Here is a 7,170-nt window from a genome sequence, read left to right on the forward strand (position 1 = left end):
GCTCCTCGGTTATGGAGACTCACTTCTCTGTTCATCATCGTAGTACTAATAACTGGAACTCGAATAAGGCTTGTGAAGGTGTTGGATATGAAGTTTCATGATCTCAACATGGATCAGTGTCAGCTTTGTATATGATTTTATGAAGTTTTCTATATAAAGAATTTTGTTAAAGAGCTTTTACGCAAAAGAACTTTGATTATTGTTAAAGCCATACCTTGAATCACATGAGCCAGCATTCCTGAGTTCTATCAGTTTTATTTCGGTTAAGTCTTGTTGAGTACTTTTGTACTCAGGGTTCGTTGACCCTTGTTGCAAGTGAGCCTCATGAGCAAATCTGTTTCGGATCGTGCTGCATGACAGTTGTACCTTGTGATGATGATGAGAAGTAAATGTGTGGCCCTTGGGCAGGGCAGTTTTGTTGTGTGTTTTGTATTATATTATAATGCCACTCCACTATTTCGTTTTGTAATAAACATCAAACCTAGTTGCGAGGTTTGAAACTACTGTTTTGAAAATTATGTTATTGTAAGACTTCCGCTGTTTTTACTCTGGTATTGATATTTGAATAAATGTTGTAATACTATAATGACTCTGTAACATGATCCTGCTCAGAAATCGTGGATGATTCGGGGTTCCCCGAGGACACCCGACAGTCTTCTTAAGTTACTAGGAATATATGCATAAATGTCAAAGGTCGTCGGACAGTGACAGGTGCATGTGGGCCCTATAACTTAGGAAGGTTCTACCACATTGGGAATGTCTTTCGATAAGGCTTTTACTGGCTCACAGTGATTGCAGGATGCTTAACAAATCATACGAAGTTGCGAAGGATGTCAGTTCTACTGCACAACAAACAAACTTACCCACGCAAGAGCTGCAAACCATCCCATTAACGTGGCCTTTTGGTGACCTAGGGGCTGGACTTGCTCGAACCCTTCAAGAAAGTGCCTGGGGGCTACACCCACCTTCTGGTGACGATCGACAAATTCACCAAGTGGATCAAAGATAAACCCATAACAAGAGTAAGATCTAAAGACATGGTGGAATTCTTCCTTGACATCGTATACAGATTTGGAGTCCCAAACTTCATATTTATCGACAACAACATACTCTTCACTAGGAAAAAGTTCCTTCGATTCTGCGACGAATATGGCATTCGAGTCGACTAGGGCCTCCGTCGCCCACCCACAAACCAATGGCTAAGTGGAGCGTGCGAATGCCATGATATTTTAGGCCCTCAAGCCCCAGCATCATCGATAGGCTCGACAAGTTTGTGGGTCAATGGGCGGGGGACGTACTAGCCATGTTCTAGGGCTTGAGAACAACTCTGAACCAGTCCATCGATTTCGTGTATAGCACCAAAGCTGTCCTACTGACTAACCTACTATGGAGCACCTTGAGTCCTAGCATATGATGAAGCCAAAGCAGAGAAGGATCGATAAGATGCACTCAACCAACTAGATGAGGCCCGTGAGACAGCACTCGTTCCGCTCCACTGAAGTACCAACAAGCGCCATGGAAGTACCACAACAAGAATGTCCGAGAGCGAGCATTTTAGGTCAAGCGACCTCGTCTTGTGATGGATCCAAACCACCAAGGACATGTGCACAAGCTGACGCCACCCTAGGAAGGACCCTTCATCATCACCAAGGTCATCCACCCAGGATCCTACCAGCTCATGAACGATGCAGGCGAGATCTACAACTCCTCAAACATCAAATAGCTATGAACATTCTATCCCTAGCCCTTCCTTCCAAACATATATTAACCCTCCTATCATCACAAATTTGCAAACTCACCATTTTGTAAAAAGGTCATGGACATGAATGGCCCTAGCAGAATGAGATGGAGGATAAGGACTGAAAGAAGCAATAGGCCAAGCGCAAGTAAGACCAGTGCCCCTTATCCATCCCTTTAATTTCCCTAAACAACCTTTTCATACATCATGTGAAAGCGGTCATCGTGAAGCCGCACAACGACCAGGGAGGCAACAATCCCTTAAGTCCACGTGTAGAGTGACCCACCGCATCCATGACCCCACATCATATCTAGGAACTTGTCCTTTTGGCTAGTCCTTAGAAGGACTCAAGGCCACAAAGGGATAGGGGAAGGGAGGAGATGGGCCCCTATGGCTCTAATCAGTGGTGTGGAGCCACACGACCATCTCTCCCTGTGTTCGAGTTGTTCGCTTTGAAGTATCCTGGGCTGACCCCCTCTAGGGAGAGGCATCTTGCCATCTCGCCGCTGCGGAGGCAGTTGGAGGCCAATAGGATTGACGGCCAACGATTTATGGGACGTCTCTCGATGAGGCATAGCCGAACTCCGCATCGATTGGGGAGGATATCAGGTCCCACTTAGATTACCAATTGACCCCGACGAGGCATATTCGCTCTGACTGCAAGGTTATGGTGGACATCCTCTCCCTACGTGGGGTGAAATCAAAATTGATCAAAAAGTAGGCCACAGCGACCCTCGGGGCCGCCAAGGATCCTAAAAATAAGCAAGGCGGAATCCCCATGATAAACCCCTCGTGAATGGTCACTCGGGTGCTCAGGGCTCGTGGCGATGCCCTCTTCTCAAGGCAATGCCAAACCCCATAGAAACAACCAACCACAATCCGAGCACGGATGATCTGGGCCCACTTGAGCCTAAGTGACAACTTTTGGCTAGGGGATACACCTCATGATCACGTCGTCATTCAAAAACAAGACTACAATCTGTTGGTAAATGGGGAGCCTTTGGCCCAACATAGTCAAAGCACAAATGAGGTAAAGACTCCTGAGTTGAGGATAGCCTCCCTATTCCGTAGGAATGGAGGTCAGGCAACACGCATGGAAGTATCAACCTCGGTAACAAAGCCCCATAATAGGACCTCGTGGCCCGAGGGCTCGACACAACCTCGAGGGAGGAATATAAAATTTGAATATTACATTATGTGGGTACGAGCATTACACGCGCGGCCAAGCCACGAAGGCAAGAAAGAGAAAAGCCCGACCCTGCCTCGAGGACGACACCACCGGGGGTATGAACTATGAGCACAGTCAACACAAGGTGGAAAATAACACCTTGAAGGTTCTCCCGCATCATCATGACCCCATGAAACTAAAGAACGCAGGGAGGAGAGGAAGGTGAAATGGCCCCCAGTGTAGAACATCTCGCTGTGTCATCATGATGCCACGATAGGGCATAGTGATGAACGATACCCCAAGTCCATCATTTAGTGGCCAAGGAGCGATGGATGCTCTCTCTAGAGAATCGACTCGCTACCTACACACTTTGATGGCTCATGGCAGTGGGTGAACCTTCCCCTAATCAACGGCCACCACAAGAACCCGTGCCACTCAAGCACAGGTAAAACCAAGGCCGTATGATCACGAAGCCGGCCTCCACAGCATCTCGTCCACCACTGCTCGCAATTTCCCTTCTAGCACTAGCTGTTGGAAGGGGTGACATCGGCCCCAGCCACCATGGGCGACCCCCAATGCGACATATAACGAGAACCGTGCAGGTTCTCCTCAAACTTTTCTCTCTCGTCTCTTCTCCCTCTCACATTTAGCCATTTAGGGAAACCCGAGAGGACTCAAAGTTACAAGCCATGAGTGGTTCAAATGGTAGGAAGGCCTCCATTTATAGGCTAGGGATAGACTGAGCAGCCTGAAACCCTCACGCCGCATGGCAGACCATAGCGGTCACTAGCCAAAGTCAGATGCCCAGAGCGAGGTTGGGAAAATCATGACCCTCCCAAAGGCTAGGCTAGTACATTGTCGACAAGACCACTCGGCCCCGCCTAGGTCACACTGATACTGGCAGGGCTCAGCAGTCAGCATACCATGTTGTTAGGGTGTCCTGACAAGGCTAAATGTAGAGGTCACCTACTGCATTGAACGCACCAGCCCATGAAGGGTTAGGCGACATAGCTCGGGCAGGCCACGACTATGAACCCACGCACAAACGCACACACATCTCAGTGCTTTCACGATCACTTAGTGATCGCAAAAACACTCAGGGGCTACTATTGGGGTTATAACCCCAGGGTGTCTCAAAGCACCGATTAGTTAGTGGGCCATGCGGCCCACAATATATTAGCTAGCAAAGGTCCAAACGACCAAGGCCTAGCTAATCAAAGAAAACCAGGACAAGCGCTAAGGCGGAGGTTTGTCATGACCCCTTCAGCGGACTTAGCCGCACAACGCATGAGAGATGCACTGACCTCTCCATCGTTCCAACCCCTAGGAGGAACGGGGAGAGGTCGAGCATAGCCAGGCATGCCCGTTTTGATAAGGATAGGCATGCCACTCTAACCTCACAAGGACTGAGGGGACAACGGTCACCTCAGTCCAGTCAGACACCATCCCTGTGGCCACACAGCATAGACAAGACAACACCGCCCAAGGCGGTGACGATCGGTATGATAACCACATGCCAGATATGGCTCGACAAGACGCATGTATGACTCCACCCACTATGGTATGGGATCCATGACGAAGGCCTTGACTTAGAGGCCATCCAGACTAGCGAGAGCCATGGCCCTAATGATCGAGATCATGGCCCTTAGCTCCTTTAGCCAACAAGACGACCAACGACCTAGGGATAGCTACCAACTCCCATACGACGCCTAAAGAAACCAGGAGGTGATGACGAAGACCATGATGAGGACCACATCGCATAGGATAGCTGGTGAACTACCACCATGCCTCTAGTGCCGCCACAGTAGGAACAGTAGCACTATGTCACACCATGCCATCATATGGCCCCAAGACCATAACAACAACCACGCCTAGATGTTCTCCACAAGACGGCGTAGCTTGGAAGCCAAGTTAGTTAGGACCTTACTCAGGCTCACTGACCCTTCGATTGGGAGAACCTTCTTCCTTGTATACGCCTTGGCCCCAAACTCTATATAAGGGCAGCCAGGGCACCCCGCTTGTGGATCGAAATCATTCACTCATTCTTACACCGTAAAAGGGCTCCTAAAGCTTCCCTTCGGGTAGCCCATCTCCTAGCTTTAGGTCTCCTACCTCTTCCACCATTCTAGCACCCCCATTGTAAGAATTTCAGAGCATTCAAGCGAGAAACACACACTCAATCATCTCTGAGACTAGACGTAGGGCTCCAGCCTAAACTAGTATAAATCCAAGAGTCTTTTGGATGCTACCATCATCTTCCTAGAGCAGCGCGGTAATTGTATAAATTTGCTAGTCTAGTTTACAAAACATGGACAACATGTTTTACTTCTGTAGGCTCACTTGACATTCCTTGTGGAAGCTCATCTAAGATCTCAGATTTTTCTCGATGTACCACATGGGAATTCAAGGTGTAAGATGATGCTGATTTGGAAGATTTTTGAAGAAATCCTTTCTTGAGAGGTTTTGAAAGATGTTTCTTTAAAGGTCTCTTTTGAAAATGATAATTTAAGGCATTCTCAAAACCAGCAAGATCAGACAAGAGTTTAGCCTCATAATTGAAGGAAAGGTTTAGATGATGAATTTCTTCCTCCTTCGATATTTACGGTTCAAGATTGATGGCAGAATCTTTGGATGGGAGTGGTGGTGATTCATCCATTGAGCTCTCTCTTTGCTTGGGGATGGATTCCTTTTGTTCCTTAGGAGGTTCATTATAGTCATTAGTGTGGGGAGTGTTCTCAAGAATTTTGGCAAGAACTTTCTTCCCTTCACCAATGGTACAACGAAGAAACGCTCCTCTAGAGGCTAAATTGAGGAATCATACGGAATCCTTGCTAAGACCGAGGTAAAAGTGTTGTAACAATGTTGCTAAGACTAGAGGATGCTAGATCAGTGAAATGGGCCCATGCCACACCTATAGGCTCCTTTTCCTTTTGCTTAAAGGTTAGGATCTCTACTTGAGGATGAGCAACGCGAGAGATAGGGAAGAAAGCTAGGTAGAATTTGGATTGAAGGCCTTCCCACTCTCCATGTGCACTCTACATACCGAGCATACCAATGTTTAGCTGCTCCCGTTAAAGAGAACGGGAATAGCTTCCATTTCAAGGTATCTCATGTCATGCCTTGAATGTGAAGGCACGGACAAAATTGCTCGAAATCACGTAAATGAGTATAAGGGTTTTCATCTTCTTGCCTAGCAAAAGATTATTCCTGAACCTTGGCTATGAGACTAGGGCAAAACTCATAGCTAGGTGGAAGGATGGGTTTTGATGATGGTGGTGGCTCCAAACTAGCGCCCTTTGGAGCAACGAGATGAAAGATGGATGATTGGTTCAAGATGTGGAAAGGATAAAAGAAGAGAAAGATAAAATAAGGAAAACTCAGATGACTCGGTTCTAAGTTAGAACAGCTACCGTTCCTCGGATAATGGCGCTTGAAAGCTTGTTGACACCAGAAGTGACAAATGGATATACCACAAGAGTATGGTAGTCAATGTAGCCTTCACCAGGAGTATTCTAGGTATCGTATTTCCACGGGGAATGTGAAGTGAACTAACTAAGACTCAAGATCATCCTATGATGATACAAAAGAGCCTATGGAACCTGGGTAGAGAGGATCTAGATAGCAATGATATCTAGTAAATATAGTAGTTATAAAGGGTTAGTCATCCCACCCGCTTACAAGAGGCGATAGGCAAGACAATAGGGAATGAAACCCTATCTGAAGCGGCTACTATGTTGTATTGAGGTCCTACCTTTTAAGAACTTGTCTTACACATGTGGTGGACTATAAAGGTTAGATAGGGCTGCACCACCAGCTAGCTACCACTAACTATCTGTGCGACAAGCAGTCTACATAGGTAAGATATAGTCTAGACACCATGTCTACACTACACTCAGTACTCTAACCTTCTCGAGAGGTTAGAGCACTCTACTAAAGTAAAGCAACGTACAGGTAAAAAGGCTATATAACTACTAGCAGAGACTAGAATATCAAATACTATAAAGAACTCGGATGTATCACTTACAAGAAGATTGCATCCACCGAGGTATAGCTTGGAGAAGACACTAGAGAGCCCTGGCTCTTCTCCACACTCCCCTCACTCTCTCCCTAAGTGCATAGCACCACACGCAGAGCTTCGCTAAAAGCTACTAGAGAGTGGTTTACTCTAATGTGTCATGAATGAGAGTGAAGTCTAGGGGGTATTTATAGCTAGAGTGAGGGGTAGTGCCATGTCAGCGATCTAGGTGACTTCTCCTCCTAGCTC

The sequence above is a fragment of the Miscanthus floridulus genome, chromosome 4, assembly GCF_019320115.1.
Source record: "Miscanthus floridulus cultivar M001 chromosome 4, ASM1932011v1, whole genome shotgun sequence".
NCBI classification, from domain to species: domain Eukaryota; kingdom Viridiplantae; phylum Streptophyta; class Magnoliopsida; order Poales; family Poaceae; genus Miscanthus; species Miscanthus floridulus.